Source organism: Jaculus jaculus, chromosome 8, assembly GCF_020740685.1.
Source record: "Jaculus jaculus isolate mJacJac1 chromosome 8, mJacJac1.mat.Y.cur, whole genome shotgun sequence".
Lineage (NCBI taxonomy): Eukaryota > Metazoa > Chordata > Mammalia > Rodentia > Dipodidae > Jaculus > Jaculus jaculus.
Window position 1 is genome coordinate 25711373 of NC_059109.1, and position 15400 is coordinate 25726772.

Here is a 15400-nt window from a genome sequence, read left to right on the forward strand (position 1 = left end):
ATTTTTACATGCCTGTCTGCCTCTAGTCTTACAGAGCACTTGCTACCGACATACCCCATGACAGTTACATATTTGTTACAACTCATAAACTATATTTCTGCTTCAATGTCAATTAAAGACCATCATGTTTACACTTTACTCTTGCTTCTGTAAATTTCATGGATTTGGATAGATACATAATATGTCTCTATGGTACACTATATAATATTCTTGTTGACCCAAATGTCCTCTGTGCTGTGCCTCTTCATGCCTTCTTCTTTCTGAGGCCCAGAAAGTACTAATCATCTTATCATTATCATTGTCATGACTTTCTACAATATCATCTACTTGGAATTAACCTGTAAGTTGCTTATTTCACATAAAAATATTCATTTACCTGCCATAGCTTTTCATGGCTTAAAACCTAATTATTATTATTGAACGCTATTCCGTGATCAAAATCTTCCTTCTTCTATCAGAGTACCTCTTGATTTCTTCCAAGTTTTGGAAACTGTGCATAAATTTGCTATAAATTCTTGCACAGGGATGTTTTAATTCCTTTGGGTGCACATTACAGAGCTTGGGTGTTGGATCTTTGTGGAGCAGTTGTAGTCTTCTTCTTATTGCTGCTGTAGTTACCTTCTCAGTGCCCTAAGCAAAACCAGCTGATGAGAAGCACATTTTTATTTTGGCTTGTAGTCATGAGGAGAAGCTCCATGATGGCATGGCAAAGGCATGACATGAACTGAGGCTGGACATTACCTCTGCCACAGAAGGTTGACTATAGCAGTAGGAGAGTGGCCTCAAATAACACTGGAAAACCAGGGCTAATAAGCCATCAAGGTCCTCTAGCAGCAAGACACCTCCTCCAAAAAAGACCCACCTCCCAAATTGCTATCCTCTAGGGATCAAACAAACATCCAGAAACATAAATTTATGAGGGCTACCTGAATCAAACCACCTGCTTTCTCATTTTATATGAGGCTTGCTTCACAGGAGGGAATTCATGTCTAGTACCGAAAACCTAGCCAAAAGCTCATGACCAGAAGACATAAGTCCTATTGGGAAACTAGTGCTCCTGTATTACTAAATGAATGTAGTATGCTCAAGAAATTTCCCTCTAAATTTTTAAGCCTATGCCTATATATTAGTGATGATCTCATGTTTGATTACACACGTTTCTCTTCAGATGGTGGTGACTGTTGGGGAGACTTAAAACTTGTCAAAGTGCTAAAAAGTGACACCTGGGTGTCCAGCACTTACTGAAACATCTTTATCATACCCTCAAAAGGCTCAGGAACTCTAGCAGAAGTGGCAGAAAAAATGTAAGGGCCAAAGGACAGGAAGGAGTGCATAGATACAGTGTCTTCCAAACACAAGATGTTGGTTACATTTAAGACCTCATAGTTACTATGGTTACATGAAAAAATACTTGTATAATATTGGGACCATTAACATGTCATGGATGATGGAGGACAAAAAAAAAATCATACCATAATAGAAGATGGACCAGTTGGAAATAAGAAAGGATTCAATGAGAAGTGGGTGGGAAAGGAGGACAAAAAAAAGTGGGGATTATAATCAAAGTATATTATGCATATGTGTGAAAACTGTCAATAAAAATGCAAAAAAGATAAAAATATTGTCCAGGGATGTTAAAAACAAACTATAGTAAGTTTAATTGCAAAAAACTTAGCTTATATTTATGTTCTCTATGTAGAAAATTATTTTTGCATAAGTATTACAAAAGCATCAATTGTGTGTTAGACTGAGGGAAACCAGGAACGCTTTGCAACTTCAGCAATTATTGTGTGAATTATATAAGATTATTTTCTGTTCTGCTTATTGATAATGTCATGTCTTTGAGAATGGATGGCATGAGAGCAGCCTATAACCCAGCCTAGTAATAATGTGTGCATTTAGAGAAGTAGAGGCATCATGATAAGCTGAAAGCTAATGGGATAGGGAACTTATGAAAATAATGAGTTACATTTTTGTTCAAACTATACAGGAATATCTTTTGAAATCATAATGTTATCTGTTTCCTCCATTATCCCATTATTTTCACGGGCACAGGAGTATCATTTCTGCACACACATATCAGGAAAACCATGTATATGGTGTTCTGAATTTTTAATTTCACCCAAATTCAGCATGGGAGTTCAGAAAAATTTTCAAATGAATCTATTTCCTATAAAGTGAGGGTTTTGGTAGTACATTTGAAATCTTCCTTGTATGTGACAAATGTGACATTGTTTTAATTTGCACTCTGGATCAGGAGCATGGCTATACATGTGAAGGGAAAATCCTAAGAGAAATTCTAGGGTTAAGAGAATATATTCTCATCCATTTTTTTTCAACTTTATTTCCTATGTATTTCATTTTTGTATTTTAATTTTTTTTTGTTCCTGAAAATTTGTTCATTGGTACACTCACTGATTTAATGAATTTTTCTTTCTATATTTTATACTTTAACACACTGTTCCAAATTCAAACCTTTTATAGAAAATAGTTTAGTATCTTTATAACTCTCCTGCTTTTGAAAATTACCTAATATTGGAAACAGTTTAGATTTTGTACTTTGAAGGAGTCTCTTTCTTATGTAATTGATATGGTCATTTACATCTGCTTATTGAAATCATAATTTAAAAAATTAAAGCAGCATAAGTTAATCATATTTTAAAGTCATTTAGATACTTCAACATATAAAATTACTTGTGACTTTTCAATAAGTCTGACAAAGTTCAAATCAATATAAGTATTCAAATGCTATATTATCTTTTTTATATTTTATCATCTTTTCCAGTACTAGTGATCAAGCCCAGGTATTTTTTTTTTCATGCTAGACAAGGTATTTATATACCCAGACCATGTTCTGAATTTTCAATATTTCCTTTTAATTACTCTATTTTTATTTATTTTAATACTCTGTGAAATCTAATAGCATTTTGTTGAAAATTATTGCAAAATTTCAATGGGACAAATTCATGGTGAAAATGATACATTCAGAGCAAGTCAATGTTCTCCAAAGGACCACCTAATAATGATTTTATTTTGTATAAGTCAGATAGATTATTTTATGTACACCACTTGGCCACTGTAGGATAGTCAAGGGAGTTATGCAAATGAATGACTGTGGCTGTGTTCCAGGAAAATCTGATTTACAAAAATTAACAGCAGACTTGTTATACTACATTTGTTCCATATTAACTTGTTTGTTAATTTGATAGACTAGATTTAATCTTTGACCCTTGATGTTTTTAGCCCTTGAAAAATATATCATGGAACTGAGTTGAATACCTTAGAATTTTTATGTCACCTCACTGAATACTAATTATACTAATGTTAGGGTAAATTAAAGTGTCTTGTTAACCTAACATGTGTATTTAGAATAATGTATAATTTAGAGTCAAGATTTGCCAGTACTAAGAAAATGAAAGAAGAAGCCCTAATATCTTTGTTTTCAAAAACAAAATTAAATATCTTGAAAAATGGTAGAGATGCAAAAATGCTATGAAGGAAAAGAAATTACATGGACATTAACCTATGAACCGTAGATGAGCTATTTCATTATATGTATCTCCATCCTTAGGATGATAAAATAATATCACAAAATACATGTCCCTGAATAAGAGAAAACATAGTTTCAGGAAGGTTGTTTCTTCCATTCATAGCTATTATTATTATTTAATCGAGTCACCGACTCATTTTCTTTCTTTCTTTCTTTCTTTTTTTTTCTTTTCCTTACTGAATTACATTCTCACTCATTTTCGGTAACAAACTCTTCTAGATTTTAATGTAACAAATGTTTGGTGATCTTGTGTGGGATGCTATTTGCTTCAAAAAAGTCACTTTGAGATTGCATCCTTTGCAGGGAAGTAAGAGTTATGTTTTATATTTCATATGTTGGAAGGAAGAAGCATAAATGAGGTCTGACCACCACATGAGGGATCTTTACAAGGGCCCGTGAATGCATAAGTACTCATGATGCTCATCTCATGGTTCAGGGGTTAAATGTACTTCCTGTGCAATCATGAGAAACTGAGGGGACTTTGAAGTGCTGCATTTAGAATCTATCATCAGATCCTACTTAAAGCAACTGGGTTTGGCCATATGCACCTATAGCTTTGGTTCTGCAAGGGGGGTGGTGGTGCAGAGACCAGGGATTTATCCTGTGTCATGAATAGATGAAAAATGACTATTAGTAAGAGACTACAGCTCAGACAACAGGTAGAGAGATGGAATGTGTTATAGTCACTTTCAGCTTTACTGAAAAAGCAAAAAACAAATAAAATAAAAACAAAAAGCCAGCTGGCTGGCCAAAGCAGCTAATAGGAGGATGGGGTTTATTTTGGTTTATAGTCACATGTGCAAGCTTCAGCATAGCAAGGAAAGAATGGTAGAGCAGAGGCTGCACATCACACCTTGCCATAGCAGTTGACAAAAAGCAGCAGTAGAATGACCACAGCTCTGGTAAGGGGAGGCTGACTGTCACACCCTAAGCCTGCACCAAGCAACACCTCTCCTCCAGCAAGATACCCCTCCAAAACTGCCACCAGTGGAGACAAATTGCTCATAAATCATGAGTGTATGGGGAGATGTCTGATTCCAACCACCACAGAGTACACACTGCAAGTTCTGCTCCCACCACAGCAGATGAGTACCTGCTCCTGCAAGCAAACATGTGGTGCCACAAGGGAACATATGTCACACAATTTGGTAGACAATAGTGGGTCAGGTGATCTAGGGTCTGGAGGTGTCAGCTGATAAGCAGTTTCATAGGCAACTGACCAAAGGCCACAGATTTATGGGAAAAGCTTAAGTCTTATCTGAAAGTTCAAGTATCTCGAGCTTGGGGAGGGAGTAGTGTTACTTCCTGCTGATCTCTGGGTCCAGGATTTTGCCCGAGGTCCAGCTCACTGTGACCTCCAAGAATGGGGGAAGGATCTGGGCTCAATGCAAACCCCAAGGATGGGGGAGAAGCTACCCTGCAGGTCTGGTTCAGGCTGCTGCTACCCCTCCATAGCTTGGGGCCTTCATGTCAGACAGTTTAGGTTTCCTTTAACCCAGGGTCCTGCCAATGTCTGACAGTTCCCCCTTTCTTTTTATAATGGGGTGTCATAATATTGAGTAAAAGCTTTATTGTATATCGTAGACTCAGATAGAGCTACATGGTGCATAAGAACCTGATTAGTAGCAACCTTAGCAATATTAGTCATTTGTTGTCTGAGAAATTTGATGACACAGGGGGCTACAGGTAATAGGGTTCCTATAGCAAAGAGGGGGCTAATGAGGGGGAGAAACCAATTGGCTCAGTGGTTCAGACACTTAACTACAAGCCTGAGGACCCCATCACCTAGTTCTCTAACCCTTTAGTCACTGACTCCTTGGAGTGAGTGATTCTTTCTCTTGTCACGTGCACACAACCTTGGTCTCCAAGGTTGCCTGGGACGCCTTCAGGGGAACCATGGCCAGCCTGAAGCAAGAACCCAGGAAGCCACAACCATACATTTACATTTACTTCATAACACACACACATGCACACAAACATGCACACACACACACATGCACACACACATATGAACACACACACACACACACACACACACACCACATACATAGCAGCAAAACTAAACAGATAAATACATAAAAATAAAAGTCCCACAACCAAATACTATTATATTGGCAACTCCTGAATTTTAAAGGAGATGTTTTTAACCCATAATAATGTATAAGAACTCTTTAAAAATGTACATTGTCATTCTTTTTTTATTTATATACTTTGTAATTATCTTCTCCAAATTTATCTGATTTTGCCCCTTATTTATTATATTTTAATATTCAGAAGTTATTGCAATGTGGATATGATATACATGCATAGACATTATCTACAATTTGTATGTGTATGTATGCAAAGGAGAAACATTTAAGATATATAAAATATGAAGCATAAACTACAAATAAGAAAATAAAATATGGGCTACAGAGGTAGTTTAGCCTTTTAGGCACTTGCTTGCAAAGTCTAATGACCCAGGTTCAACGCCCTAGTACCCACATAAAGCCAGATGCACAGAGTGGTACAAGCATCTGGAGTTCATATGCAATGGCTAGAGGCCCTGGCACACCAGTTGTTTCTCTTCAATCTCTCTCCCCAACCCTCTTTCTTCTCTGTCTCTCTCTGCTTGCAAATAAATTATTAAAAAATTAATATTAAAAAGGAAACAAAATTGGAAACTTTCCTGTCACAGCTAAGAAAAGCATATATAAACAAGTAATTTCACATGTCCACAACTGTTCTCAAAATCTAAATGCATCTTTTTTTGTGTTATAAATAAAATGTCAAATATGCTCCACAGGCTCCTGTGTAGCGCATGATATCCAGCTGGTGTGAATTTTGTGAACACGCTGGTGGGTGGGTATAGCTGGAAGAAGACGGTTAGTAGGGCAGCTTTCTCCGAGAGCTGTATCTTACATTGTCTCCTCTTGCTCTCTTCTTCCTCACCACCTTAAAGTGAAGAGGATGCCCTGTCACTGGCTCCCACACGCATGATGCTTTTCACATGCACATGAAGCACTGGTTGAACCCTCAGAAACTCAGAGCCAACTCCATGGACTTCTTCTTTTAATTTGTACATCTCTGATATCTAGTTAAATGGTGAGAAAAGTATGAATATACAAGACATAAGATTAAAGAAATAAACCATACTTAAGTAAGGAACCACTAAGACCTGTTAATATACATTCCAATTGTTTAAGGACATGAAGAATCTTACTTCCTGTTTTCAATGTCCTTTCCTTTTCTACAGCTAAGTCAACTAGAAACTGTTCTCTATATTTTGTATATGCTTAATGTGCTGATTTGATATTATAAACTAATGTATTTTTATTGGTGTATATATATACAAATCATATATATATATATATGATTCTATTTTTACATAAATGCAGACCTATGCTAAGGTCCTAACAGGCTCCAAAAAATGTTCTAAAGCAGGTAAAAGAGTTGGTAAAGTGCTTCCCATGAATACTGGAAGATTCCATAGCACCTATGTATGTATCACATGGGTGTGGCAATGTCAGGCAATCCTTGGTACAAGCTGGCTAGCTATACTAACCAAATTGGCAAGCCCTGAGTTCAAGTGAGAGACTCCGCCATAGTAAATCACATGGAGATTGATAGAGGGACATACCTGACTTCAACTTGTGGCCTTCACAGGCAAATTTATACATACTCACACATGTGTGCACACATGCATATGAACACACACACACACGAAGGGAATGATCTAATAAGTTGCATCCAAGTATACTGTATACATTTGTGATCTGAAACAAAGACACCTATATCTTTCCTATCTTCTCATTTTCTTCTTCTTTTTAAAAAATATCTTCTGTCCTCTCACCTTTTATAAAGTTAAAGACAATTCCCTTTCTCTTTTATTCATATATTTTCTTTTTAGTTTTCCCTTAGGTGAATGGCCACTCAAGAAAATAAGTATTTCCACTAATGGCAATCAGGGAAGCACTTACCTTCCATAACTATGCTGTGCATATGCATTTAGGATAATCTTAATGTAAACTTCAAGTAAAATGTCTCCAATAAGTTATATTCTTTTAACAATTTAAATATTCTAAATTTTATTTCCTTGGTTTACAAAACCAAGTACTTCATCTATTGGAATTTTCTTTACAATGAATAAATAGATACACCATGTTGAACCTTACCTATGTATGAAGGTAATCAACTAGACATAGCCAAAGGAACCCACGACAAAATATCTCTTCATTTTATCTCAATTAGTTACTAATTTTTGATATTTTGAAATTATTTTAGATGTTGTCAATATTTTTTGTCTGAAGGTAATATTTCCTATATTAGTCAGCTGAAAAATGAATCTCTTACACTGAACCCTATTAAAACCTGTTCATTGAAAATATTCTGGCTTATAAAAAGTTTTTCACTTTTATTTAATAGCTACTTATATAAGGAATAATGATAGGTATAAAATGAGTCATGCTATCCACTGTGAAGGTACATCTTATGGTAAACAGTCATTCTATACAACCTATAAATCCCTGAATCAGCACAGAATCATCTTTAGGCCATGAACATTCAAATACTGGTGCTCATTACATGCACAAAAACACTGACTCTCATGTAGTACTTTTGAAGTTCTTATTCTCTTTTTAGTGGGAAGACTCTATCCATCTGTATGTGGAAGTGAGGAAAGCCTTTTGATGTATGATTGCCTACAATTACAGCTTCAAATAGCATCTGGGTTTGTTGGTAGAACTATATTTGTCTTTAAATTGATTGCTTTTATGAAAAGAAATACATTTTCATAATTTAAAAATATCGAATCATGATAGTATTCTTAATTTCAGTACTATGGTTATTAGATCATTGAAATATTATTAATCGCTGGTGGCAGAATAGACAAGAGGAAACATATTCAGAATTTCCAGTCTAGTTGAGGTAACATAAAAATAAACTTTGTTTCTGTAGTCACCATTTTCTTCAATCTTTCTTTTTGTTTATTAAAATTACTATAGAAATATCCACTACACTCAGCTTAATTTATTGAATTTATCATGAAATATGATACTGGGAAGCATAATCATTCTAAAAGAATTGTTTTACCACTTTTCTCAACAGTTACACACTTCACTAATCCCATTGGTCAATCTTTATAGACATTTTTAAAGCCATTTAACAGAATTGAACAATTATTTACTTTGACAAATTAGGGGAAATAAAACACTTAAACCAGTAACGTGTTGCAGAGAGATAAAACCAGTATGATGAGCATTTTCCTGTCAAATAAAAATAAAGTATGTTTTATTTTATTGTGATTTGGTGTTCTGTATGTACATTTATTCATGCTTTGATAAGTATTTTTCCATGAAATGTCAGAAGATAACATTTAAGCAAATGCCTCTTATTTGTAAGAAGTGATAATCAGTAAAAAAAAGACTAATGATTAAGTCTTCTCCTAAAGTAAGTGCATGCACTTGTGATTGGAGGATAAGGGCACACTATATATATATATATATATATATATATATATATATATATATATATATATATAATTTTCATGTTTGCCTTTATGAAAAATTTTATGTCATTTCAGTTAATTGACATGCTTAAATGTAGGCCATTATTAAATAAATTTTAATATTTTTCTAACAATTTTACATGTGAACACTGGTCATAAGAACATAATTTCCTGTATTCACTGCTCCCAAACTCTGGAGTGAGGGCACTGAACCCCATTCCATTTAAAAAATGTTATTATTTCCTCTTTTGTTGGCAGTTTATTCAATAAGGATCATGAGGTCTGACCTGAAGGATATAGAGAGTCAGGAAAATGATTAAAGTAGTTATTATTTTCTAAAATAAATCATTGAAATATGAACCTTGGAATAAAAGTATTATCATATCAGATATAGACATAGATAACACATTATGATCTGAGAGTTTAACTTTCTTCTTTTCTGAATGGCCCACACTTACTCAAAAAAAAAAAAAAAAATTGGCGAGCAGGAAGATGAACCACTAAGCAGAAGAATGTAGAGTTGATTTGCTGTCCTATGAAGATTCTTGAAGTTAATTTGAACCTATATGAAAAGGATGACCAGCTGTCACACTAAACTAAATTCTAGTACAATGTTTAGCTTACTACAAGGCAAACCTGTATTTTTCTATTAATAATAATCATAACAGTGTACCAAGGTTATCATCCTCACTTTTATCCCCTGAAGATTGCCCATATGACATCATCTAAATGAGGAAGTCTTTGGTGATTTGAGGAAAGCAATATCAATGGAGCTTGACACATGCATTCACTTCATACCATCTTATAAATAGGCATATAGGCTTGTGGAGCTAAGTATTATCAAATAATAAGTTATAACTATATTTTAAGAACTCATATATCCCCTACAATAAAATGTAAAAGAAAATCTAAATTACTTTTTTACAAGTTTAATAAAATAGAAATCATTTGGGAAGTAGATTAAGAGTCATAAAAGTCAAAAAATATATTTCAGAAGAAAAATAAGGTGTATTCAATACAAGCTGTGATGGTAATATAAAATAAAAGAAAATTTTGAAAATCAAAATTATATGAGTGGATCATACATAATAATTCAAAGCTGGATTTCTTTGGTGCCAAGCTATGTAGAAAATAAATTCTTTCCTTATGGATATGAGAAAATGGTAATGACATTGTGTCAAGTGTCTTATTCTAATGCCTATTACAACTCTCAACAATGTATAATGTAAAGTCACTCCCAAAGCAAATCAACCTACCAGTAGATCTATCTATTATCTATCTATCTATCAGCTATCTTTCTATCAACTATCCTTCTCTCTATCTCTCTTTATGTATCTACCTATTTATCTATTATCTATACCTTAATTTAGAACTTCAAATTTGCCTTTTAAAAATATTTTCTTTTACCAAAATTCAATATATATAAATACATAATTTTAAAAGATGAAGAATTGTCTAAAATATTTTTATCTTTTATAATAAAGAAATTTAAATTATAGTATAATTGATGATGAAGGATCACACTTTGTTCATTGGTTATTGTAAGTCAAATTAAAGAAAACATATAATGCACTTGGTAGAGACTTTAGTGTATATACACCAACATGTTGATAAATTCTCCCTTTGGTTTCTCTAGTTAATATCATTTCATTTTCAGATGATTTTAAATGATTTTGTGTTTTTATCTTGTGGATTAAAATAATTTCTAAATCTAAGTTTCAGCAACTATTGAGAACATCAGAAACATGATTATATTTAGAATTTACTAGAGAAAATGCTGTATATCAAGTATTAGTGTTGAGTTTTACCATTGGACATATTAAAGTTGTCTTAGTTATTATTTTATACTGGAAACTTATTTTGGTATTAACAAATTTCTTCTTATAAAGAATATATATTTAATTTCCCAAGATTACACAAATATCATTTAGCAGCTCTAAAATCTGTCCCATCATTACTAATACTTAATTCCTAGGTTTATACTCTACCAATAATTTGTGGTTTTTACCTATTGCTGTGTAGCGGATTCTTCTAAATTGGCATAGTCTCTCCTAAAAAAGAAAGGAGGCTTTGATTCAGGAAGTCAAATCTGGAAGACCTGAAACTTAAAGGTCACACAACTACTCTTTTTTTTTTTTTTTTAATTTATTTATTTGAGAGCGACAGACACAGAGAGAAAGACAGATACAGGGAGAGAGAAAGAATGGCTGCGCCAGGGCTTCCAGCCTCTGCAAACTAACTCCAGATGCGTGCGCCCCCTTGTGCATCTGGCTAACTTGGGACCTGGGGAACCGAGCCTTGAACCGGGGTCCTTAGGCTTCACAGGCAAGTGCTTAACCGCTAAGCCATCTCTTCAGCCCTCACAGAACTACTCTTTAAGGTTATATTAGTTGGAATTTGAAAGATTTGTTCCTGGTGGGGGTAGGAATGAAGTCAACAATTGTGGGAAAGGGAAAGTTTATGACATGCCACCCAAATGCTATGTAAAAGCAACACAACTGCTTGGGGAAAGGGACTTTCTGATTGAGTGCCTGCAAGTCAAGTAGTGTCCTAGATAGAGACTCCTGCCTGCTGAGCAGCCCGCAGGCTGTGCCCTGTGCTTCAGAGATGCAGCTTCCCCAGTGCTCGCCTGTGCTACGGTGGGATTTTTGTTGATGTAGCTGCGTTTGAGTCATCCATTGCTCCTGTAAGCAGCCCCTCACCCTGCCCTACATGTAACCCCAATAAACTCACTGGTTATTCCTCTAAGGCCATGTGGATAAGAATAAATTTTCTGATTCTTCACTCTATCACTGGTGCCATCTCCCGATGACTCAGTTTCCTGTAACAGTCTGCACCCTAGCTGGGGTGAATGCATGTGTGCTCCTGTGCCCCCAGGGGAGAAGGTTATCTGTAACACTTGTTATTTTATGTCTACTGCATGGAGGGACCAGGACAGGGGCACATTTCAAGGTTTGTTTTTGAATTGTGTGAGCATGCCAACAATTTTGTGAGCATCAAAGTATAAAATATGGGTTGAAATAAGGACCTGTCTGCTCACTACAAGGAGGTGTTTTTAAAATGAGAACTCCTGACCTAAAACAGGGATCTCAAAATGTCTACTTGAGGAGACGAGGTAGTGGCTGAAGGTAAAAGACACTCTTACAGAGTCTGGCAAAGAAATTAGGAAGGGTATTTCAGGCAAGAAAGCCTCGGAGTATCATAGCTCCACACTCATCTCTCTTTGTCTGGGAAATTTCCACTTTGTGCCTGATGCCCTAGTACAATTATTAATAAAACCCACCTTAACTCTCAGAAGTGTCCTTGTTTGTACTATAAATTACATGACCACCCTTCCAGAGGGCAGCGACATGGTGTTTGGTAGAAACATGGTATATTTTGGGAAATGCAAGTAATTTATCATGGCTAGAACTCAGGATGTAAAACGGGAATTGTGAAGGAATGGAAAATCTTGTAACAAAGTGGGAGTGGTCTTTCTCTGGCTGGCAGGTACTTCTTTTCAATTTAAAGGTAACAGAATGCCACTGAAAGGTTTTAATCAAGGGGTATAATATTACTCAAATACATTTTGAGTGACTGCTCTACAAATATACTTATGATGTAAGATTAGTATAAGGAAGTCAAAACCATTCATGAGGCAAATATTTATCAAAGCCCTACTATGTACTGGCATTGTTCTATGCTCCTAATATACCTCAGTGAGTATACTATGTAAGAGCCTGGTTCACAAGGTACTTCTATTCTTAAGTGACCATAAACTAATAGGGAGTAAATGCAGAACAAGTAAGAGAACTCAGGGTCCTGAAACCATTTAGGTAAGATGAACAGAAAGAGATGTTAAATGTATGTTGGAGTAAAGATCTGAGGCAATAAAGAAAGGTGAAGGAATGGAGAGATTGCTCAGTGGGTAAGGAGCTTGCCTGCAAAGCTTAATGGTTCAGGTTCTGTTTGCAGTACCCATGTAAAATCAGTTGCACAAAATTGGCACCTGCATCTAGAGTTGTTTGCAGTGGCTGGAGGCCCAGGCATGTCCATTCTCTTTGTCTGTCTTCCTTCTCTCTCTTTTTCTCTTTCTCCTTGCATATAAGTATATTTTTTAAAAAAAACACTATATTAAGACAAGGTAAAGCTTCAGATACTGAGTGATGTCTTAGCTCAAGGGAAGCTCTCATACAGATTCTTATACTTCAATGATACCTCAGCTGAAGGGAAGATCAGACATTGGGTCCTGATGTGAGAATGACTGAGACATGAATTCTGAAGAACTATGAAGCTGCTGACAGGATTGGAGCTGGGGGACCAAGAAGTAGGAATGGATGCTAGAGAACTCCAAGTGGCATGCAATACTTTGGAAGGCTTTATGAAGAAAAATGATGTAACTCATTGCATGGAGTCTCCACGTGCTTGTTTTCAAACAAACTACAGATAGCACAGCCATGTTATTATGTCAAGAACCTAGATGAGGTATGTGCTTAGAGACAAGATACAACAGACAAATGAAATTAAAAAAAAATAGAGTGTAATTGTTTGATAAACAGAATTTTTAAAAAAAGGTAAAAAAAACACTTTAGAAAGCAATTTTTACAGTGAATATTGACAAATATTTACTGATGTCAGTTATGCAATAAACAATTTTGATGCACCAGTCATCGTGTAGATCTGAACCTACTTTTAGATATAGTGCTTGCTGATTTTCAAAGGGTTCTTGATAAGGAATGAAGAATAACTCAAGATCTGCAAAAAATAACCATTGTGAACTTGAAATTTGCTGAGGAAAACTCACAAGTGTGTCATATTCAATAAATGTTTATTATGTGAGGTGAAAGCTATGACAAATGGCTTATTGTGATAAGCACTTCACAATGAAGAATATGCATAAAAATAGCAGGTTGAAAACTATCACATTGAACACTATACATATGCAATTCTTTCATCACACATCCCTCACTTTAGCTGGGGGGATGGACAGATGGGTGGTTATATTCTTTCTGAGGAGTGGTTCTCAGCAGTGTGAGGAATGGACAGTAGTAAGCTCCTCCATTTCTGATGTCCCGATCAACAGTGAGCACACAGTGCAGATGGCTTATCTAAAGCTTGCTGAACCACAGAACAGCCACAGATGTCCCTGTCTGCCTCCAGTCCTTCTCCAGTGCCATGGGAGCAATGTGCAGTTTGGTTAATGCTCGTGGGAAGTCCTCAAGCAGTGGGAGATGGGAGATGGAGAATTAATGAGCTTCTCAAACAGCCAATTCTGCAAAATATACAGCCCCCTTCTGGATGTCTGTGCAGAGACCAGCCTGGTTCTCCCAGAAGTGGTTTTCAAAATGCACTGATTTCTTGGGCTTTAATTCTCCTCTGACTCACTCTCTTAGTCGCTTAACTCTAAGATCTTGAAATTAGTATGTGCATTGTGTGATGTAGGGAATGGGTGTGAGTGTGTGTGTATATGTGCATACTATATGCATCTGTGTGTTCATGTGAGTGGGGAGGTCCTCCACCAATCATCACTTTTTCCTTTCAAGATGAGCTCTCTTACTGATTCCTTCCAAAGCTTGCCATTTTCAAGAGCTGTTAATTAGAGTCTGCTCCTGTAACAGTTGTTGACATCAAACATATATTCCTTGCTTTGGAGACCGGAGAAATGGATCAGTGGTTATGGGACTTGCATGCAAAGCCTAACGATGAAACTTTGATTTCTCAGTGACCACATAAAGTCAGATGCACAAAGTGGTACATGTATGTGGAGTTTATTTGCAGTGGCTGGAGGCTCTAGTGAGCCCTTTTTCTCTTTCTTCCTCTCTCCCTCTCTCTGTCTCTCTATCTCTCTCTGCTTATAAATAATTTAAAAATATAAAAAAAGCATACATATTCACTGCTTTCAAGAGAAGTAAGCATTGTGTCTCCATCCATAAAAACCTATTGTTAATATTTTATTGGAAATGACTTTTAATACCCATTTCATTTTTAAGTTTTCATGTTATCATGTCAGTTCCTAAGCTTTTATGACATTAAGCACCTGCCTTGTTTATTTTCACTATGAATAATATTGGGTTGCTTATTGCCTATTTCTAATGTTTCTGCCCTTCACATACAATTGAATTTTCAGTGTCTGGATCTTAGAAACTACAGGTCATACCACAAGGACTTTTAAGGTTTGAAAGATCCATAGGAGAAATGCAAGTTCAGCTGTCTCCATGCCAAGACTGGGCATTTTGGCAGGAAACAAAAAGCTGAAGTGATACCATCACTGCCCATCAGATGTCCTCCTGCCAGTCAGATGTCCTCTTACCAGTCGGATGTGAACCTGCCAGTCAGTCAGATGTCCTTCTTCCAGTCAGATGTCTTCCTACCAGTCAGATGTGATC